Raw genomic sequence first — 26,235 nt, forward strand, 5'->3', positions numbered from 1 at the left:
GCGACCAAAAAAAACAGAATATTTTCAGCATTTATATGGCATATTTTTTATGGCCTCTGTGCTTCAGTGGCTGTGACAAAAAAATGAATATTTTCAGCATTTATATGGCATATTTTTTCTGGCCTCTGTGCTTCAGTGGCTGCGACCAAAAAAAACAGAATATTTTCTGCATTTATATGGCATATTTTTATGGCCTCTGTGCTTCAGTGGCTGTGACAAAAAAATGAATATTTTCAGCATTTATATGGCATATTTTTTCTGGCCTCTGTGCTTCAGTGGCTGTGACAAAAAAATGAATATTTTCAGCATTTATATGGCATATTTTTTCTGGCCTCTGTGCTTCAGTGGCTGCGACAAAAAAAACAGAATATTTTCAGCATTTATATGGCATATTTTTTATGGCCTCTGTGCTTCAGTGGCTGCGACCAAAAAAATTGAATATTTTCAGCATTTACAGTATATGGCATATTTTTTCTGGCCTCTGTGCTTCAGTGTCTGCGACAAAAAAAATTTATATTGTTAGCATTTATATGGCATATTTTTCCTGGCCTCTGTGCTGCAGTGGCTGCGACCAAAAAAAATTAATATTGTTTGCATTTATATGGCATATTTTTTCTGGCCTCTGTGCTGCAGTGGCTGCGACAAAAAAAAATTAATATTTTCAGCATTTATATGGCATATTGTTTCTGGACTTCTGGTTCAGTGGCTGCGACAAAAAAAACATAATTTTTCAGGAAAGTACACATGCCTAATTTTTCAGGGTTCTGCAACAGTGGCAAAATCGCATCTTTTATGGTCACCGCAGGTGATCAATAAAGTAGACCAAAACTGGGCCCACACTGCAGAATCAGTGTTTTTTGGTTCACTTCACTGTACATTGAATTACCTCTGCCTGACAGTGCACGTGCGCACAAGCACGGTGACTGCTAAACACACCACTACAGAAATATTGCCACCAACAGGACGAACATCCTGGAGGTGACAAGCAACTAGTAATTAAAAACTATTATTTGCTCACTTGACGGTATCATTTATTAAAGCTCTTTGCGTCTTTTTGCGTTGCAGTAAGCACCGCGTTTCGTCTTTGCGTGTGAACAGGCTGTAACTTTTACACGACTTGATTGGCATGTAGACGCCGGTTTTAAAGCATTTTATTACACAGGTTTAGAAATGTAGTGTGATTTCTGCCCTTTACAGCACAAAACGCAGCGCTGTGTCAACAATGGATTTTTTAGAAACATTTTTGCCCTTGATCCCCCTCTGGCATGCCACTGTCCAGGTCGTTGCACCCTTTAAACAACTTTAAAATCATTTTTCTGGCCAGAAATGTCTTTTCTAGCTTTTAAAATTCGCCTTCCCATTGAAGTCTATGGGGTTCGCGACGTTCGCGAACCGTTCGCATTTTTGACGCAAGTTCGCGAATATGTTCGCGAACTTTTTTTCCGACGTTCGCTACATCCCTACTCCTCAGCAGCGCAGAGGAAGGGGGCATGGAAGGGGACAAGGTCCTGTCCGAGGGGATAAGCGCAAACGTCCCTAGCTCCAGTCTGTGTCACTTCTCAAACTGACACTGGCCTCTTTGCCCATTTTATCCTGGCAAAGAACTTCGCCCAATTCACGCTTCAGGTGTGACTTTGTCCGTTACCCAGCAATGGGACTGACATCCAAACAACACATCCCATTGTTTAGACCATGCTGCATTCTCTTCACTGAGGGGTGCCATTTTAAGATCTATTGGCACCCTTTCCAATAACATCTGGAAAAGCACTTACAAACATCAAAGTGCATTTGCTCTAACATATTTGTGTATTTCGGGTGTTATCAGCACCAAGGTGTGCCATATCTACCATCCATTGGCACCCTTTTCCAATAACATCTGGAAAAGCACTTACAAACATCAAAGTGCATTTGCTCTAACATATTTCTATAGTAATGCTGCAGTGTTTCCCAAAACATTCACAAAAATGTTACATGTAAGGCTCAAAGAATTGAAATACTACTCTTTTGCTTGTGTATTTTTCACTAATTACTTCAAACATAACATATGTTAACATATGCTACCTCTGGCCTACTTTGGCTACCCAGCACTCCTAATAGGTGCCAACGCCTACTACCTCCTCCTCCTCCTCCTCCACCTGTGCTCAGTCAATAGCAAGTCCTAGGTGTATGATATGCCTTATAGGCACAAATGGTTGTTACTTTGCACAAGAAGTTATGTGGCCTACCTCTGGCCTACTTTGGCTACCCAGCACTCCTAATAGGTGCGAACGCCTACTACTTCCTCCTCCTCCTCCTCCACCTGTGCTCATTCAATAGCAAGTCCTAGGTGTATGATATGTCTTATAGGCACAAATGGTTGTTACTTTGCACAAGAAGTTATGTGGCCTACCTCTGGCCTACTTTGGCTACCCAGCACTCCTAATAGGTGCGAACGCCTACTACCTCCTCCTCCTCCTCCTCCTCCACCTGTGCTCATTCAATAGCAAGTCCTAGGTGTATGATATGCCTTATAGGCACAAATGGTTGTTACTTTGGACAAGAAGTTATGTGGCCTACCTCTGGCCTACTTTGGCTACCCAGCACTCCTAATAGGTGCCAACGCCTACTACCTCCTCCTCCTCCTCCTCCACCTGTGCTCATTCAATAGCAAGTCCTAGGTGTATGATATGCCTTATAGGCACAAATGGTTGTTACTTTGCACTATCAAGCATTGTTGGTTGTCCAACACTCTACCTGGCCAGCACTAATCTCATATTGTTGATGCTTTTCAACTGGCCAAATTGTCATATATTGACAAGTGTCATTTGTACATCATATTGATTGTTATATTATTGTTTTGGACACAAGCTTATCAGGGCCAAATTTTTGGATACTGTTTAATGTAAAGTTGGCCATGATGAATCCTGGGGTGCATTAGCAATGTTATGCAACAAATGCTTTGTAAAACCTTTGTAAAGCTTTTGCCCTTTAGTGGTCTATAGGGGCTGCTATATTTTGAAATATATGTTGAGAACAAATTCCTCCTGTGCCTTCCAGCTAAGGTACATATTTTAAGGTTTTCAAATAACTATTGTATGTTCCAAAAACAAAGAAACAAACTTTCTACAGATATATATTGTCTTTTTATTGTTGTTCAACGGTTTTGGATTTTGACAAAGATTGTGTCAGTAAAGCCACTAAAACATTACTGGGTGTGTTTGTTTTTCTTTTTTGACAAGGTGCTAGTCCAAAATAGTAACATGGGTAATGTCATTTCAAACAAGAAAACAGAAGAAGCCATACCTGTGGATCAAACAAGAAAAATGCATTAACACAAATCCAAACAAATTTAAGTAGCCACACAAAAGCCTGTCATTGCTAAACAAACACTGCCACTTACTGATATGTTATTGAAAGGTGACTCCACCCAGGTTCAAATGAGCCAAACAGCTTTCAGTTCATCACATCTGTCGGTTGTGTTGAGTCCAATTTAGTGGGTCAGGAAAAGTTTGCAAATGGAGAGGCTGCAAAGTCACATCAATAATATGGTAAGTTGTTAGCAATATATTTTTACATTCCCTGAGTAATTCCTAAATACCTGAATAACGGAGTTTGAGGCGTGGTCAATCAGTCAGTGTCCATGTCTGTATCCTCTGTGGGCAAGTACCAAGATAATAAAGTAGAGTACGACACACATGAACCACAACCATAACACAGTAGGAGGCCAGAAAGCTGAAATGACAAGTACAGATAATGCTTTCTCTTGAATATGTGTATACACATGGAAATTTGTTTATCATCTCATCATTTTTCTGCTTACAGCATAAGATGTTACAGGAAAGCATTCACTGCTAGGGGCACGTCAGCACATCACCATCAGCAGGCTGTTCATTTGGAAGAAAAGTATAAAAAATTGTTTACTTTCCAGATATCCATTCCAAACAATTTCATTTCACAACAATCATATAAGGCCTAATAATCGAGATTGGTTATAAAGACCTGACATATAACACTCATGACAAGGCAAACATATTAAGGCCAAACAACTGACCTAGGAATTAATGGATTTCAGACATTATTGAGTTGATCTAGATCATGACATTACTAAACCTCATTACAGGGGAGCGCAGGAGTAGACGCATGCAGTTGTTTTCAATGGGGCTGTACAGATTGAGACGCAACATGCTAAATTTTTCTTGTGTTTGTGGAGTACAGTCCCATTTCAAACAACTGAATGCGTCTACTCCTGTGCTCCGCTGGGGCTAAACACAAAAACAGAACGCAGGGGAGCGCAGCTTCAAATGCTCGTGTGAAAGAGGGCTAAAGGTTAAGCAAATGACCAGATTTACATTGGAAAAACATGGTTTGAAAGGTAACTGACAAGATTGCAAACAATCACAAAAAAAGCACTTAGGAATAGGGCCCAAAAAAATATGTACCACTATTTGGCCCTTGAGAAGTCTTAACTAGTACAAATTAACTATTTTTGTGTGGTTTGTTCAACTTACAACTAAAAGTGGGCACGGATGAGCCTTTCACACACTCTTCTTCCCTCTGGTTGGTTGTCCCTCTGTCTGGCAACATACCCCTCAATCTCAGGTTCCAGGTCATCATCAATGTCTGCAGGTAATCCATGCTCCCTTGCCACATTATGCAGCATGGCACAGACAGTGATGATTTGTGAAACCTTCTGGGGGGAATAAAGCAGAGCTCCCCCAGTGACTGAGAGGCATCGGAAGCGAGATTTGAGCACCCCAAAGAGGCGCTCAATGATATTACGTGTCTTCCGATGGGCACGATTGTACCTACGTTGGGCAGGTGTTTGGGCAAACCTCACAGGGGTCATCAACCAAGGCAGAAGTCCATATCCTGCGTCTCCTAAAAATGTAAACCAAAATATATTATAGTAATTGATTCCAGTTGTCTGTTGTGTTGACTATTCCAATGGTGTAGTTATGTCCATTGTGTAGTAGTACAATCTTTACAAACAGATCTACACACAAATTCTTTGCTGTTGGGGTACTTACTTTACCCCTTTTGTTAGCCAAACAACATTGCTGGCACAATAAAAGAGGGAATTCCCCTCCCCCCAAATGTCAAAAATTGTGTGTGTGCAGATCCATTAAGAAATCATCCACTTAACACATCTCACCTGTAAACTGAATCAGGTGGCAAGAATTAAAAGCCCTAACAAAGTGAGCTGATTGAACTAAACTACAGGTCCCAAGATGCATAGTGCATCTATTGTAGCCAGACTGAAAATAGGGCAACATTTCTGGAAAATACATACATATCACCTTTAAAATAATATTTGAAGTGTCTTTGTATGAAATTGCAAATATAACTTACCCACAAGCCAGCCGTCCGGCATTTCTCCTCGGGTAAAGAGGCCATGGAGAGCTGACTGACGCAGGATAGTGGCATCATGGACACTTCCAGGAAAGCCAGATCTCACACTCATGATGCGCATGTTGGAATCACACACCACCTGCACATTGATGGAATGGGAGCGCTTACGATTTCGGTAGCGCTCCTGCTGATGGCGAGGTGGTGTGAGCGCAACATGAGTGCAATCAATGGCTCCTAGGCAATTTGGAAATTGGCCAATTAGGAAAAAATCCTGTTTTAATCTTATCCACTCTGCCTGAGTTGAGGGGAAGGAAATGAGCCTTCGCGAGTGCTGCAGTAGTGCCCTGAGCACTTATGCTAACATCCTGCTAAAGGTGGGCTGGCTCATGCCAATGAGGCGTGAAGAAACCTGCTGGAAACTGCCAGTGCCCAGGAAATGCAAAACTGCAAGCAGCTTGCACATCCCAGGCACTGCCTGAGACCGTGCCGTCACAGGTTCAATAGCCTCACTGATGAGACCATAAACCTGCACTATGGCGGCACGACTCAGGCGGAACATCCTCACAACCTCATCATCAGACAACTCGTCCAAACAAAGTACAGGTCTCCTGAAGTGACGAGGCTGCCTGATCCTAGCAGGGACAAGGTGTTCCTGCTCCTCATCCTGCTCTTCTGCCTCCAAAATGGCGGCTACCAAAAATTCCATTTTTTAAAATTTCTTAGTCAAATGGCATCTGGTGGGGGGGTTTTTATAAGTAAGCCAGTGTTTCCCAGCATTCCATGCAGCTTGGAAACATTTAACCATTTAGTGAAGCGTAAGGATAGATAGGGCCAATTAATATTTGAATTGATGTTGTAAAAAAATAGAAATCAAAAATTATGTTTTAAGCCATTGATACTTGAAAATCTTAGCTTATATTCTGATAGATGCCAAAACAAACATGTTTCTGGTGTCAGTATTTATTTTAATGTAATTCCCCAAACCTCTAGTGCAGCCAGAACTAAAAAACAGTTTCTAACAGTTTATAAAGTGATCCCTAGGTGTCACTATACACCCACAACAGTGGAGAGCACCAGCAAAAAATATCGAAGAAAATCGAATAGTTGAAGATGGTTTACTTCGACCGTTCGATTCGAATCATATCATATTCGAAAGTCGAAGTCCAAAATCAACTTCGGTAGGTCAAAGATGGGGTACAAATAAAACTTCGGGTGAAGATTTCATAAATAAGGTATCCTTCGAGTCGAGTCGAATAGGCGAAATAATACATCCTTCGATAATCGTACTTGTCTACTTCGATTATCGAATTTGACTATTCACCTGATCGGAGGATTGCTCGACCGTTCGAATCGAAGGTCGAATTCGAAGTAAAAAAACAGTCGAGGCTTAGTGAATCTGCCCCTATGTGTAAGGAACAGCCAGGGACTCAAACTCTTGTTTGTGTTCTGGACACTCGGTGCACTTACCATGTGAACCACTGGATCTTGTCTTTGATGTTTCTGTTTATCTGCCTGTTTCCAGTTTGTCTCCTCCCTTCTCTTTACCCTCATGTGTTTTCTCTTCCCAATCACCTGCCCTTTATAAACCCCGCCCTGAGCTTTGCTCAGGGCTGAGTCATTGAATATGAATTTGTACCAGAAAGAAAGGAACTGCAAAGAAAAGCTAATGAGGTCGCACAGCCTTGTTAATAATTATAATTAGATTGTGTGTGTAACTTGGAAACCATGAAAGGAATAATTAACGTCTTAAAAAATGTTTTGATGAGTACAAATAAATTCATTCAAAATAAATTCATTGTGTACACTAGTGCAAATGCAACACCGAAAATTGGAAACGGGCAAAGCCCAAAATCTATTTTGAATGAATTTATTTTTTAGTCAATTAATTATTCCTTTCATGGTTTCCAAGTTACACACACAATCTAATTATAATTATTAACAAGGCTATGTGACCTTGTTAGCTCTTCTTTGCAGTTCCTTTCTTTCTGGTACAAATTCATGTTAATTTTTTAGAGCTGTCTGCACGTCTAAGATTAAAGGACTTCTAAACAGTGGTGATGGGTGGTTAGAAGGTGCAGAAAAACCAAGAAACCCAATTTCTGAGTCATTGAATGAGTCATTGAATGTTTTTTGTTTGTTCCTGGATAACCTTCATTCCTTGTTCCTGAAATCCTAGTTCCAGTGTTATGGTTCCTGTGATCTTGTTCCAGCATTCCTTGCCCTCCTGTTTCCCTGGTAATGACTTTGTCTCGACCTTGTATTTGATTTTTGCCTGTTCCTGTTTTCTTCTGTTACCATTAAACCTGCAATATCACTATGTCCTCTACAATTGTTTATGGCTATCCCCCTGGGCTTCCACCATACCCACTTCCAAGTGTGAGACTTACTCTTGTTACAGCGGCTTTCCACTGTGAACGTTACACTAAGCCTGTTCAGAATTTACCTGATTAACGCCTCCCCCTTAATTAGCAGGCAGAGTGAAGATAATAATAAATGCACTAAATGTATCTATCCGTTTACCTCAAACAGAGAAAAGAACAGTGGAGTATGGCACACACAGGCAGAGTAGGGCAGACAGAAAAAGGCACACACATGCAGTGTAGGGCAGGCAGAGTATAGCACACACAGCAGAGTAGGGCAGGTAGAATATGCACACAGGTAGTGTTGGGCAGATTATGGTACACACAAGCAGAGTAGGGCAGGCAGAGCAGAGCAGGGTAGGGAGACCTACCAGGATCACTTCACTCTACTGTACTATGTACAGTGACACAATGCCAGTGCTGTTCCTACAGTCAAAAGTCAAAGTAAACTTTATTGTCATCTCAGCAGTATACGAATATACAGTGAGACAAGACGACGTGGCTCTAGCTAGTACATATCACAAAAAGGCACTTAAAAATACACAATAAATATGTAAACATGAAACGTGCAATATATTGGCAGAAATTGGATATATACATGTGTAAACCTTTAGAATTGTGCAAATAAATTAATAATTCACAAAGTTAAGTTCACAGGTGTGTCTGGAATGTAGTGGGAGGGCAGGCAGTGAAAAAAGCTTTCATGCAGCCTGGTTGTTCGGCTTTAATACTGTGAAAGCGTCTGCCGGAATAGAGCAGCGTGAACAGTCCGTGTGAGGGGTGTGTGGAGTCCAGTGGTGGGAGGCGGTGTTGGTGGTCCAGGTGAGGTCATCAGAGAAGTGGACTCGCAGCAATTTGGTGTTCTTTGCTGTCTCTACCGTGGAGCCGTTGATGTTGAGTGGTGTGTGAGCAGGGAGAGTTCTTCTGAAGTCGACGATCATCTCTTTTGTTTTATCCACATTCAGTGACAGGTTGTTCTCACTGCACCAGACCGCCAGCTGCTGAACCTCATCTCTGTACGCCGACTCGTCGTTGTGGCTGATGAGTGTCACCACAGTTGTGTCATCGGCGAACTTGATGATGCAGTTTGAGCTGTGTCTAGCTATGCAGTCATGTGTCAGCAATGTATACAACAATGGGCTGAGAACACATCCTTGAGGAGCTCCTGTGCTCAATCTGATGGTGCTGGAAATGTTGCCGCCGTTACGAACAGACTGAGGCCTCTCTGACAGAAAGTCCAAGATCCGATTGCACAAAGAGGTACTTAATCCCAGCTCTTTTAGTTTCCCACTCAGCTTTTGAGGGATGATGGTATTGAATGCTGAGCTAAAGTCTATAAACAGCATTCTCACATAACTGTCTTTCTTGTCCAGATGAGTTAGTGAGAGGTGGAGTACAGAAGATATGGCATCCTCAGTTGACCTGTTTGGCCGATATGCAAATTGTAGTCGGTCCAGTGAGCGGGGGATGTGTGCCATCACAAGTCTCTAAGCATGTCATGATGACCGGGGTTAGTGCAACAGGGCGGTAGTCATTTAGGCAGGTTACTGAAGATTTCTTTGGCACTGGAATGATGGTGGTGGACTTGAAGCATGTGGGGATGATCATCTGGCTTAGTGATGTGTTGAAGACGTCAGTGAAGACGTCAGCCAGCTGATCAGCACAGGCTCTGAGCACACGACCAGGAATGTTGTCTGGTCCGGCAGCGTTTCGTGGATTGACCTTGGTTAAGGTTCGCCTCACGTCAGCTGTGGGTAGACAGATGACTTGGTGGGTGAAAGGAGGCGTGGCTTTCCTCACAGGCTCTTTGTTTAGCGCGTCAAACTGTGCGTAGAACTTGTTCAGTTCCTCTGGGAGTGTGGCGTCTTCATCGCTGCTGCTCCACGCAGGCTTATACTGTGTAACAGCCTGAATGCCTTGCCATAAGTTGCGTGAGTCTTTTGAGTTGTCGAAATGATTTTGAATCTTCAGTGTGTACTCCTGCTTTGCTTGGCGGATGGTTCGAGAGAGGTTGGCCCTGGCTATTTTAAGAGCAACTCTGTCCCCTGATCGGAAAGCGGCATCTCTCTCTCTCTTAGCCGTGCACAAACCTTTGCTGTAAACCAGGGTTTTTCGTTGGCTCTCATGGTGACAGTTTTGGAGACGGTAACATCCTCTATGCATTTGATGATGTAGCAGGTCACAGAGTCTGTGTACTCCTCCAAGTTGATGGAGCCATTGTGGGTAGCAGCCTCCCTAAACATGTTCCAATCTGTACACTCAAAAAAGTCCTGAAGTGCTTCCACAGCTCCACTCGGCCAGACTGTGATGGTTCTTCTGGCTGGTTTTGTGCGTTTGAGCAGCGATGTGTATGTGGGTGATAACATTACTGTCCGGTGGTCGGAGGAACCTATGTGGGTGCTCGCGAAGGCTTTGTAGGCGCCGCATACGTTTGTGTAGACTTTGTCCAAACAGTTCTCTCCCCTTGTAGCAAAGTTCACATGTTGAAAGAATTTTGGAAGAACTGACTTCAGGTTCGCATGTTTGAAATCGCCAGCAACAGCGATAAATCCATCCGGGTGTGTTCTTTGAAGCTTGTTGATAGCCTTGTACAGCTCTCCTAGCGCCAGGTTAACATTTGAGCTAGGCGGCAAGTACACAGCTACCACTAGTACTTTGGTAAATTCCTTCGGCAGATAGAAAGGCCGACATTTAACAATTAAAAACTCCACTTGTGGTGAGCAGTGGCGAGTCACTTCAGCAGAGTTCGTGCACCAGAATTTGTTGATATAGATGCACAAACCACCACCTCGGCTCTTCCCGGACAATGCAGCGTTTCTGTCGGCTCGGTAGCAGGCTAGCTCGGCTAGCTGGATAGCCGAGTCAGTGATGTTTGTGTTTAGCCATGTTTCCGTTAAAATATAGATGCAACAGTCCTTTATTTCTCGCTGGCTTGAATGCTGGAGCCACAGATGATCCATCTTGTTGTCCAAGGAGCGAACGTTCCAGAGCAGGATTGACGGTAGCGCTGGTCGGACTGGGTTAGCCTGGTGCTAATACCCACGCGCTTTTCTCACTTTTGTTTATGAGAGCAGCGATTGCATCTCGGCCAGCAGCATCTCGCAGTCCCGGTCCGCACAGTTAGACGCTGCCAGTTGTGGCGCCGCCCCACTAGGCCCACAGTCTCCCCCGGGGTGCCCCACATCACCAGGACAGCAGTCTCCCTGCAGCTCAGCAGTCTGCCCTGCAGTTCAGGCCTCCAGCTCAGTCCCGGTACCTCTACAACTCGAGTCCCTGGCTTCTGTCGATGAGATAGGCCCGGTTTTGTTCTCCGGCTCTGTGTGTGCTTGTCAGGGAGCCGGGATGCTCCCACCAGGGAGGTTGTCAGGATCAAGGAGGAAGCCCACAAGGGAGTCAAGGTCGCGGTGTCCAACAAGGGGTAAATCAGGAGAATAACCAAAGTCCAGGCAAGGGTTCAAAGGCAGGCAGAATATCAGCAAAGTCCAAAAGTCCAGGCAAGAGGTCAGCAACAAACAGGAACAAGATAAGTCTTCAGCAAAGCAGACAGGAAACTTCACAGGAATGAATCCTATACTTGGGCGCCATTCTGGCGTCTTGGTAAGGCTTTTATATTTGAATTTGGCGCCATTCTGACGTCATCGGCGTCCTTGCGCCGACGACGACGTGCTGACGTCATCGCGCCGGCGCCGCTACCCACGTGGCGGCCATGGGCGCCGCCATTTTGGAAGCGACGCCGGCAGGGAAGGACGCGCCGCCCGGAGCTCCTGGACCTGCTCCGGGCGGCGATCGTGACAGTACCCCCCCCCTCACGGGGGGCCTCCGGACCACCAGGACTTGGCTTCTGGGGAAATTTGGAGTGGAACTCCCTCACCAGACGAGGAGCATGGACATCAGAGCGTCCTTCCCAGGAGCATTCTTCAGGGCCAAAGCCTTTCCACTTGATGAGGTACTGAAGAGAGCCCCTGGAGATTCTGGAGTCAAGGATCTTCTCCACCTCATATTCTTGTTGACCATCCACAGAGATAGTAGGAGGGGAAGGATGGACAACGGAAAAGCGGTTGGAGGTAGCGGGTTTCACCAAGGAGACATGAAACACGTTGGGAATTCGCATCTGAGGGGGAAGCTGAAGTCTGACAGCCACAGGATTGATCACCTCCGAGACGGAAAATGGACCTACGAACCTCGGACCCAACTTAGGAGATGGTACCTTCAACCGAATGTTCCTGGAAGACAACCAGACTTTATCACCGACCTTGTAGGGAGGAGAGGGTCTACGTCTATACGATCTGCAAATGTCTTATGAACCAGAGCACTCTTCTCCAGGTTTGTCTTGGTTGCAGCCCAAACAGCAGACATGTGGGCTGCATGGTCATTAGCGGCCGGAACATCGGACAACACAAAGTCTTGTGGGAAGGCTTGAGGATGTTGACCATACACCGACATAAATGGGGACCTTCCAGTGGAAGTGTGGCAGGCATTGTTATGAGCAAATTCCGCCCATGGGAGGAGATCAGACCAATCATCTTGACAAAGGGAAACGTGGTTCCTCAAGAACTGTTCCAAGGCTTGGTTCACTCGCTCAGCCGCTCCATTTGTCTGGGGATGATAAGCTGAGGAGAACTGAAGATTAATACCCAGATCTTTGCACAGGGAACGCCAGAACTTTGCCGTGAATTGGGACCCTCTGTCAGAAACGATCTCAGCCGGGAAGCCATGCAGGTGGAAAATGAACTGGATGAACAACTGTGACAACTCCACTGCAGATGGAAGCTTCCGTAGAGGGATGAAGTGGGCCATCTTGCTGAAGCGGTCAATGACAACCCAGATCACGGTGTTCCCACTGGAGGGAGGAAGTTCAACAATGAAGTCCATTGCCAAATGCGTCCAAGGACGAGAGGGAACAGGCAACGGTTGTAATAACCCACTGGGGCGAGAATGGCTGGACTTGGAAGTGGCACAAACAGTACAGGCGGAAACAAAGTCTTTGACATCTTTACGGATTGTCGGCCACCAGACTAGACGCCGTAAAAGTTCAAGAGTTTTAACAGGACCAGGATGTCCCGCTTGTTTGGAACTATGAGTCTGTTGCCGGATAGGCAGACGAAGCTCAGGAGGTACAAAAGCCATTCCGATGGGGGTATCAGGAGGGGCAGAAGATTGACCAGCCAGGATTTGATCAGCAGAGGGTACAATGAAGCGATAATCTTGACAGGAGGAATAATTGGCTCTTGTCTTTCAGGAGAACGATCCACCGGAGAGAAACTTCGCGACAGAGCATCAGCCTTCCGATTCTTGGAGCCAGGGCGATAAGTCAAGATAAAGTTGAATCGAGAAAAGAAGAGAGACCACCTTGCCTGTCTGGGATTCAGCCTCTTGAGAGACTGAATGAATTCGAGATTCTTATGATCGGTGTAAATCGTGACTGGAATCAAAGAACCTCCAAGGAGGTGACGCCACTCTTCTAAGGCAAGCTTGACAGCCAGAAGTTCTCGATTTCCTACATCATAGTTATGTTCAGCAGGCGAGAACTTCTTAGAGAAATATGCACATGGGTGCAGCTTTCCATCAGAGGGATGTCTTTGGGACAAGATAGCGCCAGCTCCAACTTCAGAAGCATCCACCTCAATGAAGAAAGGTAACCCCGGATCAGGATGGCGGAGAACCGAAGCGGAAGTGAAAGCATCCTTCAAGGATTGAAAGGCTTCAATAGCAGATGGGGGCCAAGAGCTGGGTTTACCCCCTTTTCGGATGAGAGCCAGGATAGGAGCTATACAAGAAGAGAATCCCTTAATGAATTGCCGGTAGTAATTGGCAAAACCAATGAATCTCTGGATCGCCTTGGTGCTCAGCGGAAGGGGCCACTCTTGGATTGCGGACACTTTAATAGGATCCATCTCAAAACCCTCTGGGGAGATGATATAGCCCAGAAAAGGAATCTTGGACACTTCAAAGACACATTTCTCCAACTTGGCAAAGAGAGAGTTCTTCCTCAAACGAGAGAGTACTTCCTTCACCTGGGAGCGATGGCTTGCAAGGTCCTTGGAGAAAATCAGGATGTCGTCTAGGTATACGACCACAAACTTTTCCAAGAGATCCCGGAAAATGTCGTTCACGAATTCCTGAAAGACAGCGGGGGCATTGCAGAGACCAAAGGGCATTACGAGGTACTCGTAGTGCCCATCACGAGTGTTGAATGCTGTCTTCCATTCGTCACCTTCCCGGATGCGGATAAGGTTGTACGCCCCACGGAGATCCAACTTAGAGAAGATTTTAGCCCCCTTCAGTTGGTCGAAAAGTTCTGCGATCAGAGGCAAGGGATACCGGTTCTTAACGGTGATTTTGTTTAGACCCCGGTAGTCAATACAAGGACATAGGCCTCCATCCTTCTTCTCCATGAAGAAGAATCCAGCCCCTGCAGGAGAAGTGGAAGGGCGAATAAACCCCCGCTGTAGATTTTCTTGAATATATTCTTTCATGGCAGAGGTCTCTGCTGGGGAGAGAGGATAAGTGCGACCTCTAGGAGGCATGGTTCCAGGCAGGAGATCAACTGGACAATCGTAGAAAAGATGAGGAGGGAGAAATTCTGCAGACTTTTTACAGAAGACATCAGCGAACTCCTTGTAGAAGGAGGGAAGCGTCTTCAAATCTGACGAAGAAATATTCACCCTCTGGATGGGTTCAGCAGGAAGGCAGTGCTGTAGACAGTAAGGACTCCAACGGGAAACCTGCCCCGAGGACCAATCAATAATAGGGTTGTGCAGGCGTAACCAAGGAAGCCCCAAGACGACTGGAACAGAAGGACAGGAAATAATCAGGAACGATAACTTTTCTTTGTGTAAAGTCCCAACCTGTACAGGCAATTCCCCAGTCGTCATAGAGATAAACTCGGATTCAAGGGGTCGATCATCAATGGCGGTTACACGAAGTGGAGGAGTCAATGGAAACAGGGGAACATTCATATGATTGGCAAAGAGAGCGTCCATGAAATTGCCGACAGCTCCAGAGTCAATAAAAGCAGAGCCAACAATGGTCTTAGAAGACAGACGGATCTGTAAAGGCAGAAGAAACCTATGAGAGTTCTCCTGTGACTTGGGATTAACACCCCCTACATGAGTCTTTGCAAGGTTACCTTGACGAAGAGAACTCTGAGACTTCAAAGGACAGGAGTTGGCAAAGTGAGATTGACCCCCGCAGTAGAGACAAAGTCCAGCCATACGATGTTCTCTCTGACGAGTGTCCACCTTGACAGACAAAGCAATGAGATCTTCAACCTGCGTGGGTAATTCACGGGAGACCAGGTCATCCTTGAGGCGGATAGAGAGACCATTGTAGAAAGCAGCATGATAGACATCATTGTTCCAGCAAGTCTCTGCAGCGAGGGTACGGAATTCAATGGCATATTCCGCTACACTGCGATTTCCTTGGCGGATCTGGAACAGACAAAAAGCAGCGGTCGCCACCCGACCGGGAGCATCGAACACCGTCCGGAATTCGTGAAGGAAGGCTTTGGAATCGTCAATTAAGGGAGACTCCTTCTCCCAGTGCGGAGATGCCCACTCGAGCGCTTTCCCCGCCAGACGAGTGATCACGAAACCAACCTTTGCTCGCTCAGAGTTAAATTCCGCAGGTTGCAGGGCGAACTGAATCTGGCATTGATTCACAAAACCACGACAGGCTTGAGGGTCGCCACTGTAGAGAGGCGGTGCAGGAATACGTGGACCAGAAGTGGAGGACTGTGTAGCCATGTCGGCAGCAACTAGCGTGGGCGTTGTCGGCGTTGGAGTAGTCGGCGTCAGCATAGATAACTTTTCCAAAATCGCCTCCAGCGTGCGTCCGACATAATTTTGCCGAGCTTCATACGCCTCCATGCGAGTATGTAGACCTCGAAAGGCACTGCCGAAATCTGGCTGAGCTTCCTCAGTGGGATCCATGGCCCAAGTATAATGTCAGGGAGCCGGGATGCTCCCACCAGGGAGGTTGTCAGGATCAAGGAGGAAGCCCACAAGGGAGTCAAGGTCGCGGTGTCCAACAAGGGGTAAATCAGGAGAATAACCAAAGTCCAGGCAAGGGTTCAAAGGCAGGCAGAATATCAGCAAAGTCCAAAAGTCCAGGCAAGAGGTCAGCAACAAACAGGAACAAGATAAGTCTTCAGCAAAGCAGACAGGAAACCCAGGAAACTTCACAGGAATGAATCCTATACTTGGGCGCCATTCTGGCGTCTTGGTAAGGCTTTTATATTTGAATTTGGCGCCATTCTGACGTCATCGGCATCCTTGCGCCGACGCGCTGACGTCATCGCGCCGGCGCCACTACCCACGTGGCGGCCATGGGTGCCGCCATTTTGGAAGCGATGCCGGCAGGGAAGGACGCGCTGCCCGGAGCTCCGAGACCTGCTCCGGGCGGCGATCGTGACAGTGCTAGAGAGCCCGTTTTTCCTCCTTTAGGCAGCGGATGTCCCTTTTAGGCTGCTGGTGTGGGAGATGTTGGCAGAAGGGGATTTGTAAAGCACGGATGGGTGCAGAATTTAACAGTGCCCTGGGAGCCCTTGCAGATGTGTCTTCCCTGGGGGAGGGTGGGCGTGGTTAGTATATATATATATATATATATATATATATATATATATATATATATATATATATATATATATATATATATATATATTAAATTAGCAAACAAACCGCACAACCAGGTCTTGCATAAAGTGTAAAAATCAAAAACTTATTTTACACTTTATGCAAGACCTGGTTGTGCGGTTTGTTTGCTAATTTAATATTGATTATTTAACCAGCACCTAGGCATTGACCAACACTTGGGAGTGCTCCAGATCTTGTGTTTGTATATATATATATATATATATATATATATATATATATATATATATATATATATATAGTTATATATATATATATATATATATATATATATATATAGTTATATATCTTCAGTATCCGCACTCCAATCAAGCAATCTCAGGGGTGCACGGCCAATTCTCAATCATATAATCAAAATTTGGAATAAAGCATTCCTGGGCCAGCACTTCCCTTGGTAAAACAAGTGTCTTTTTATTTACTGTAATTTCACACATCACAGTGCTCCAACGTTTCGGTCCCTCTTGGGACCTTTCTCAAGGATAGTGTACAATAAAACTTTATATAGTGATCACAATACAAAATGGTGCCAAAGTGACCTCATAGGGTTTAACAATTCGTAACCAATAGTGTTCCATCTAATTTACATACAATCAATTAGTGCATGTGTTAAAAATTGCAGTAAAAATATTTTTTTAAATTTTACTTAAATATGTGCAATATACCGTGTTATCAGTAGGTGTCCCAATCTGCTCAATAAAAAATCTTAAAAGCGGTGCATGTTTCATTTTATAGAAACCCATTATTTATTTTGCAACATACATATCTATTTAATAAACCACTTCAAACGGATGTTTTATCTAAAGAATAAATATTCTCAGTTCTATGGTGTTTTAAGTTAGGAAGCAGTTGTACGCGGTTTGCCCATTTAACCCCTTTGGTGCTATACAATCTAATGTATGGATCCAGAAGGCCTCTCTACGTAATAGCTCATTTTCAATATCACCCCCTCTTGGCCTAGGTCTAACTGCATCAATAGGCATGCACCTAAATGCTGATGCATCATGCTTGTATTCAGCCCAGTGCTTTGCCACTGGCTGTTGTGCGATATCCTGCTTCTTTTTGCCTTCCTTAGTTACAACCTTTCTATCTGGATCTAGGGCAGCTCGAATGCTTGCCCTATGCATGGCTATCCTCTCCTTTAGCTGCCTTACCGTCTTCCCACAATATATTAACCCACATGGGCACTTTATGATATATATACTGTATATAACCATTGTTGTTTCACATGTCATCCTATATTTCACCCTATATTTCTTTCCTGTGTGGGGATGTGTAAAATGTGTTCCCAATATAAGGGGTTACAAACATGTATTCATACAAAAGCGACAGATCGAAACACTGTACTCCATTATAAAAGACATCACCCTAAGCACTTACTCAATTCACTACCTAAATCTCAGATGTTGCGGGTAGTCCGAATAAATAGTGATATTGAAAAGCGAAAGCAAGATTTACAGCTGATGGGTAATAAATTTTTGGAAAGGGGTTACCCACGGAAATTGATTCAGGACACTATTAGATGGGCGGAACAGATGGATCGGATAATGGCAATGACAGAGAAAGATATAAGTAATGGGGTGGACGCATGTAAAAACAAGTATAAGGACGAACAAGAGATGTATTATATAAGCAGATATAATCCCAACAGTGAGAATGTGAGACGGAGTGTCCTTAAAAACTGGGACATTATAACAACAGATGAGCAATTAATGAAAAAAGTCCCAAGACGTCCTAAATTTGGCTATTCCAGGGCGAGGAACCTCAAGGAACAATTGAGCCCATTAGACCCAATAGATAAGTATGTCGAGAAGGAAAAAGAAAACTTCTTAAGTCCAAAACCTGGTGTGTTCAAATGTAAGGGCTGCGTGATGTGTAGCGTGATAGGGCAAGCATTCGAGCTGCCCTAGATCCAGATAGAAAGGTTGTAACTAAGGAAGGCAAAAAGAAGCAGGATATCGCACAACAGCCAGTGGCAAAGCACTGGGCTGAATACAAGCATGATGCATCAGCATTTAGGTGCATGCCTATTGATGTAGTTAGACCTAGGCCGAGAGGGGGTGATATTGAAAATGAGCTATTACGTAGAGAGGCCTTCTGGATCCATACATTAGATTGTATAGCACCAAAGGGGTTAAATGGGCAAACCGCGTACAACTGCTTTCTAACTTAAAACACCATAGAACTGAGAGTATTTATTCTTTAGATAAAACATCCATTTGAAGTGGTTTATTAAATAGATACGTATGTTGCAAAATAAATAATGGGTTTCTATAAAATGGAAACATGTGGTAAGCAGTATGTGGACAAATTGTTGTAACATAGTATTTTGTTATGTTTTTATTTCATAGGATAAAACATGCACCGCTTTTAAGATTTTTTATTGAGCAGATTGGGACACCTACTGATAACACGGTATATTGCACATATTTACAGTAAGTAAAATTTTAAAAAACATTTTTACTGCAATTTTTAACACATGCACTAATTGATTGTATGTAAATTAGATGGAACACTATTGGTTACGAATTGTTAAACCCTATGAGGTCACTTTGGCGCCATTTTGTATTGTGATCACTATATAAAGTTTTATTGCACACTGTACACTATCCTTGAGAAAGGTCCCAAGAGGGACCGAAACACTGGAGCACTGTGATGTGTGAAATTAAATAAAAAGACACTTGTTTTACCAAGGGAAGTGCTGGCCCAGGAATGCTTTATTCCAAATTTTGATTTTATATATATATATATATATATATATATATATATATATATATATATATATATATATATATATATATAGTCAAATATTATTATTATTATTATTAACATGTATTTATATAGCGCCAACATATTGCGCAGCACTGTAAAGTAAATGTGATTATACAACTACATCACATGAATTACATATATAGAATATATGGAGTAACAAACATCACGATCAATACAGGTACAAAGAGGTGAGGAAGGCCCTATGCATAGGCATACAGTCTAAAGGGAAGGGAGTAATACACAAGGTGTGGGAGTGGGCAAAATCGAAGTAAATGGGTGAGAAATGTGGTACTGTATGTGGTGTTGCGTTTGGTAGTTAAGCAGAGTGAGGGTAGGCTTCTCGAAAGAAGTGCGTTTCCAGAGATTTTTTGAAAGCAGAAAGGTTGGGAGAAAGTCGGACAGACCGTGGAAGAGCGTTCCAGAGGAGGGGTGCAGCCCTTCCAAAGTCTTGAATGCGAGCATGTGAGGAGGTAATGAGAGAAGAGTTGAGTAGCAGGTCAGTAGAGGAGCGTAGTAAGCGAGTGGGTGAGTATATAGAGATGAGTTCAGAGATGTAGGGTGGAGCAGAGTTGTGAAGTGCTTTGAAAGTCAGTGTCTTTAATTTGAATTTGATTCTGAAAGGTAACGGAAGCCAGTGCAGGGATTGACAGAATGGTGAGGCAGAGGAGGAGCGGTTGCTGAGGTGTATGAGCCTCGCAGCAGTGTTCATTATGGACTGGAGAGGTGACGTCTCTGGAGGGGGAGGCCAATTAAAAGAGAGTTGCAGTAGTCTAGACGCGATATGATGAGAGAGTGAATAAGAATTTTGGCAGCGTCTTGGGTGATAAATGATCTTATTTTGGATATGTTCCTTAGGTGGAAGTGACATGATTTAATAAGTGACTGGATATGAGGAGTGAATGACAGGGCAGAATCTAGGATAACCCCAAGGCACCGGGCCTGGGGAGAGGGGGTGATAGTGGAATTGTTAACTATGATGGATACTTCGGGGATGCTACTGGTGTTAATTGGAGGAAAGAGAACCATTTCAGTTTTAGAGAGGTTTAATTTAAGGTAGCGTTGCGACATCCAGGTAGAGATAGCGGACAGGCAGGAGGAGACGCGAGTTAGGAGTTCTGGGTTGAGATCAGGAGATGAGAGATAGATCTGAGTATCGTCAGCATAGAGGTGGTAGTGGAAACCATACAAATGTATTAATTTGCCAAGGGAGGAAGTATAGAGGGAGAATAGTAATGGTCCCAGGACAGAGCCTTGAGGAACTCCAACAGAAAGAGGTAGGGGAGAAGATGATACTCCATTGTAGGAGACACTGAAGGAACGATTGGTGATTTAAGAAGAGAACCAGGACAGGGCTGTGTCACGAAGGCCAAGCGACTGGAGGGACTGGAGGAGGAGAGGGTGATCTACAGTGTCAAATGCGGCTGAGAGGTCAAGCAGTATTAGTAGTGAGAAATGATTGTTGGCTTTAGCGGTTAAAAGGTCATTAGTTAGTCGAGTCAGGGCAGTTTCCGTGGAGTGTTGTGGCTTAAAACCAGATTGTAGGGGGTCCAGCAGGTTATTGTCAGAGAGGAATGAGGTAAGTCGGTTGTAGACTAGGCGCTCAAGTAGTTTAGAGATGAAAGGTAGCAGAGAGATAGGTCGGAGGTTGTCAAGATTGGAGGGATCAAGAGAGGGTTTTTTCAGAATGGGGGTGACAAGAGCATGTTTTAGTTGAGAAGGAAACAGTCCAGTTGAGAGTACAAGAGTCCTCTGCACTCAACCCATTATCAATATATTTAAGACAGAGACATTTTGTGCATACTGCTACTGAAAAATGCCTTACCCTTTAAACAACACAGGGATTGTTTGTCCATATATTGCAATATATTTAAGCTGGCCAACTACGTCAAAGTCATCCCATATCTGGCCAGTCCTACGCTTAATTTTCATCTGATTCATTAAGAATTCAATTGCTTAATTATAGATTTTACAAAGGGACTAAGTTTTACCTGCAACTTACTAGCTGCTTTCAAAGTAAAACTCCCAAACTTGGCTGCCCTTTTATTAGACACCAGTGGGATCACCTGACTATAGCTGGGAAGGGTGGGAGCTACAACATGGAGCTGGTCACTGCTCCTGTATAACTATAAGAAACAGGGGAAAGTTGTGCTCACCACTATTTTTTAAAAACCATTAGGCGGGGGTGCAATGAGGGTGTGACCACAAAATACATATAGTCAAATACAAGAGTCCTCTGCACTCAACCCATTATCAATATATTTAAGACAGAGACATTTTGTGCATACTGCTACTGAAAAATGCCTTACCCTTTAAACAACACAGGGATTGTTTGTCAATATATTGCAATATATTTAAGCTGGCCAACTACGTCAAAGTCATCCCATATCTGGCCAGTCCTACGCTTAATTTTCATCTGATTCATTAAGAATTCAATGGCTTAATTATAGATTTTACAAAGGGACTAAGTTTTACCTGCTACTTACTAGCTGCTTTCAAAGTAAAACTCCCAAACTTGGCTGCCCTTTTATTAGACACCAGTGGGATCACCTGACTATAGCTGGGAAGGGTGGGAGCTACAACATTAGGCGGGGGTGCAATGAGGGTGTGACCACAAAATACATATAGTCAAATACAAGAGTCCTCTGCACTCAACCCATTATCAATATATTTAAGACAGAGACATTTTGTGCATACTGCTACTGAAAAATGCCTTACCCTTTAAACAACACAGGGATTGTTTGTCCATATATTGCAATATATTTAATATATATATACAGTCTGTCTGAATTGTGAACAGGTCAACAATTTGGGAATTGACAGTGTGATGTGTGATCAATGCAGGCTTTTAGGTGTGTGTACTGACTAGGGATGTAGCGAACGTCGGAAAAAAAGTTCGCGAACATATTCGCGAACTTGCGCAAAAACGCGAGCGGTTCGCGAACGGTTCGCGAACCCCATAGACTTCAATGGGAAGGCGAACTTTAACATCTAAAAAAAAAATTTCTGGCCAGAAAAATGATTTTAAAGTTGTTTAAAGGGTGCAACGACCTGGACAGTGGCATGCCAGAGGGGGATCAAGGGCAAAAATGTATCTGAAAAATCTGCCTGTGTGTGCTTGGAAGAGATAGTGTAGGGGGAGAGCTGTTAGTGATTTCAGGGACAGATGATAGTAAGTTTGCTGGCTAGTAATCTGCTTGATACTGCTCTGTATTGGAGGGACAGAAGTCTGCAGGGATTTGAGGGACATTTTAGCTTAGGTAGCTTTGCTGGCTAGTAATCTACTGTTCTCTTTAAACAACTGCCATACGTTGACCTTGTAGGCATTGTTTGCCCAGTTTTTTTGGACGCAGCCACTGAAGCACAGTTGCCAGAAAAAATATGCCATATAAATGCTGAAAATAGTCATTTTTCGCCATACGTTGACCTTGTAGACATTGTTTGCCCAGTTTTTTTGGTTGCAGCCACTGAAGCACAGTTGCCAGAAAAAATATGCCATATAAATGCTGAAAATAGTCATTTTTTGCCATACGTTGACCTTGTAGGCATTGTTTGCCCAGTTTTTTTGGTCGCAGCCACTGAAGCACAGTTGCCAGAAAAAATATGCCATATAAATGCTGAAAATAGTCATTTTTTGCCATATACGTTGAGTCAATGTATGGCAAAAAATGACTATTTTCAGCATTTATATGGCATATTTTTTCTGGCCTCTGTGCTTCAGTGGCTGCGGCCAAAAAAACTGGGCAAACAATGCCTACAAGGTCAACGTCGTTGACCTTGTAGGCATTGTTTGCCCAGTTTTTTTGGCCGCAGCCACTGAAGCACAGAGGCCAGAAAAAATATGCCATATAAATGCTGAAAATAGTCATTTTTTGCCATACGTTGACTCAACGTATATGGCAAAAAATGACTATTTTCAGCATTTATATGGCATATTTTTTCTGGCCTCTGTGCTTCAGTGGCTGCGGCCAAAAAAACTGGGCAAACAATGCCTACAAGGTCAACGTCGTTGACCTTGTAGGCATTGTTTGCCCAGTTTTTTTGGCCACAGCCACTGAAGCACAGAGGCCAGAAAAAATATGCCATATAAATGCTGAAAATAGTCATTTTTTTGGTCGCAGCCACTGAAGCACAGTTGCCAGAAAAATTATGCCATATAAATGCTGAAAATATGCATTTTTTTGGTTGCAGCCACTGAAGCACAGAGGCCAGAAAAAATATGCCATATAAATGCTGAAAATAGTCATTTTTTTGGTCGCAGCCACTGAAGCACAGTTGCCAGAAAAATTATGCCATATAAATGCTGAAAATATGCATTTTTTTGGTTGCAGCCACTGAAGCACAGAGGCCAGAAAAATTATGCCATATAAATGCTGAAAATATAAATTTTTTTGGTTGCAGCCACTGAAGCACAGAGGCCAGAAAAATTATGCCATATAAATGCTGAAAATATGCATTTTTTTGGTTGCAGCCACTGAAGCACAGAGGCCAGAAAAATTATGCCATATAAATGCAGAAAATATGCATTTTTTTGGACGCAGCCACTGAAGCACAGTTGCCAGAAAAAATATGCCATATAAATGCTGAAAATAGTCATTTTTTGCCATACGTTGACCTTGTAGACATTGTTTGCCCAGTTTTTTTGGTTGCAGCCACTGAAGCACAGAGGCCAGAAAAAATTAAACCAGTAGGGTTTGCACCCTAGTTTGTAACGGTGGCGGAGGGAGGAGGAGGACGCTAAAGGACAGCTGTGTGTGGAGTCATGAGGCTTGAAGAGAAGGACAGCTGCATAGAAGTCAGAACAAGTCTTCCGGCGTGCAGTAACCCTCCGAGATCCACCCCTCATTCATTTTAATAAAGGTCAGGTAATCGACACTTTTGTGACCTAGGCGAGTTCTCTTCTCAGTTACAATCCCTCCTGCTGCACTGAAGGTCCTTTCTGAGAGCACACTTGAGGCTGGGCAAGACAAGAGGTTCATGGCAAATTGTGACAGCTCTGGCCACAGATCAAGCCTGCGCACCCAGTAGTCCAGGGGTTCATCGCTCCTCAGAGTGTCGATATCTGCAGTTAATGCCAGGTAGTCCGCTACCTGCCGGTCGAGGCGTTCTTTGAGGGTGGATCCAGAAGGGTTGTGGCGCTGCCTTGGACAGAAAAACATTTGCATGTCTGACGTTACAGACTGGCCAAAGGGCTTTGTCCTTGCAGGTGTGCTCGTGGCAGGATTACTGGCACCTCTGCCCCTGGAATGTTGATGAGTTCCTGAAGTGACATCACCCTTAAAAGCATTGTACAACATGTTTTGCAGGCTGGTTTGTAAATGCCGCATCTTTTCGGACTTGTGGTATGTTGGTAACATTTCTGACACTTTATGCTTGTACCGAGGGTCTAGTAGCGTTGCGACCCAGTACAGGTCCTTCTCCTTAAGCCTCTTGATACGGGGGTCCTTCAACAGGCATGACAGCATGAAAGACCCCATTCTCACAAGGTTGGATGCAGAGCTATCCATCTCCGCTTCCTCATTATCAAGGACTGCATCATCCACGGTCTCCTCCCCCCAGCCACGTACAAGACCAGGGGTCCCCAAAAGGTCACCACTAGCCCCCTGGGAAGCCTGCTCCTGTTGGTCCTCCTCCTCCTCCTCCACAAAGCCACCTTCCTCCTCTGACTCCACTTCTGGCACCTCTCCCTGCGTTGCAGCAGGTGCCTGGGTTCGTTCTGGTGATTCCGACCAGAAATCGTGCGCTTCCAGCTCCTCGTCACGCTGGTCTACAGCCTCATCTGTCACTCGTCGCACGGCACGCTCCAGGAATAAAGCGAAGGGTATTAGGTCGCTGATGGTGCCTTCGGTGCGACTGACCATATTTGTCACCTCTTCAAAAGGTCGCATGAGCCTGCAGGCATCGCGCATAAGCACCCAGTAACGGGGGAAAAAAATCCCCAGCTGTGCAGATCCAGTCCTACCACCCAGTTCAAAAAGGTACTCGTTGACGGCCCTTTGTTGTTGCAGCAGACGTTCCAACATAAGGAGCGTTGAATTCCAGCGAGTCTGGCTGTCAGAAATCAAACGCCTGACTGGCATGTTGTAGCGCTGCTGAATGTCAGCAAGGCGTGCCATGGCTGTGTAGGAACGTCTGAAATGGGCCGACACCTTTCTGGACTGGGTGAGAACGTCCTGGAATCCTGGGTACTTGGAGACAAAACGTTGGACTATTAAATTTAACACATGTGCCATGCAGGGCACATGTGTTAAATTGCCTAGTCTCAACGCTGCCAACAGATTGCTTCCATTGTCACACACCACTTTTCCGATCTGCAGTTGGTGTGGGGTCAGCCACCGATCGGCCTGTGACTGCAGAGATGACAGGAGTACAGATCCGGTATGGTTTTTGCTTTCCAGGCACGTCATCCCCAAGACAGCGTGACAACGGCGTACCTGGCACGTCGAATAGCCTAGGGGGAGCTGGGGGTGCACAGGTGTGGAGGAGGAGAAGGAGGACCCAGCAGCAGAGTAAGAAGAAGAAGAAGACGAGGTAGAGAGCGATGGAGGAGTAGAGGTGGTGGCAGAACCGCGTGCAATCCGTGGCGGTGACACCAACTCCACTGTTGTTGTTGAGCTACCCATTCCCTGCTTCCCAGCCATTACCAAGTTCACCCAGTGGGCAGTGTAGGTGACATACCTGCCCTGACCATGCTTGGAGGACCATGCGTCAGTAGTCATATGGACCTTTGGCCCAACACTAAGTGACAGAGATGCGGTAACTTGGCTCTGCACATGTTGGTACAGGTGTGGTATTCCCTTTTTAGAAAAAAAATTGCGGCTGGGTACCTTCCACTGCGGTGTCCCAATTGCTACAAATTTGCGGAAGGCCTCAGAGTCCACCAGCTGGTATGGTAAAAGCTGGCGGGCTAAGAGTGCAGACAAGCCAGCTGTCAGACGCCGGGCAAGGGGGTGACAGTCAGACATTGGCTTCTTACGCTCAAACATGGCCTTCACAGAAACTTGGCTGGTGGCAGATGACTGGGAATGGGAACAGGTGGTCAAGGTGGAAGGCGGAGTGGAGGGTGGTTCAGACGGGTCAAGGAGAGCAGAGGTAGAGCAGTAAGATGCTGGACCAGAAGGAGTGTGGCT

At 44.6% G+C, this 26,235-nt stretch overlaps 1 long non-coding RNA gene across 1 annotated transcript; it reads right to left on the bottom strand.

The window, feature by feature from the left end:
• Positions 1-3,107: 3,107 nt before the first annotated feature.
• LOC121395071 lies at positions 3,108-5,349 on the bottom strand. Its single transcript, XR_005962232.1, has 5 exons — positions 4,488-5,349; positions 3,800-3,863; positions 3,578-3,711; positions 3,380-3,503; positions 3,108-3,282 (listed from the first exon to the last, which is right to left on the bottom strand). It is a non-coding gene; the product is annotated as an uncharacterized LOC121395071 (long non-coding RNA).
• Between the last annotated feature and the right edge of the window lie 20,886 nt (positions 5,350-26,235).

This window comes from Xenopus laevis, chromosome 6S (assembly GCF_017654675.1).
Source record: "Xenopus laevis strain J_2021 chromosome 6S, Xenopus_laevis_v10.1, whole genome shotgun sequence".
In the NCBI taxonomy this organism is placed as follows: Eukaryota; Metazoa; Chordata; class Amphibia; order Anura; family Pipidae; genus Xenopus; species Xenopus laevis.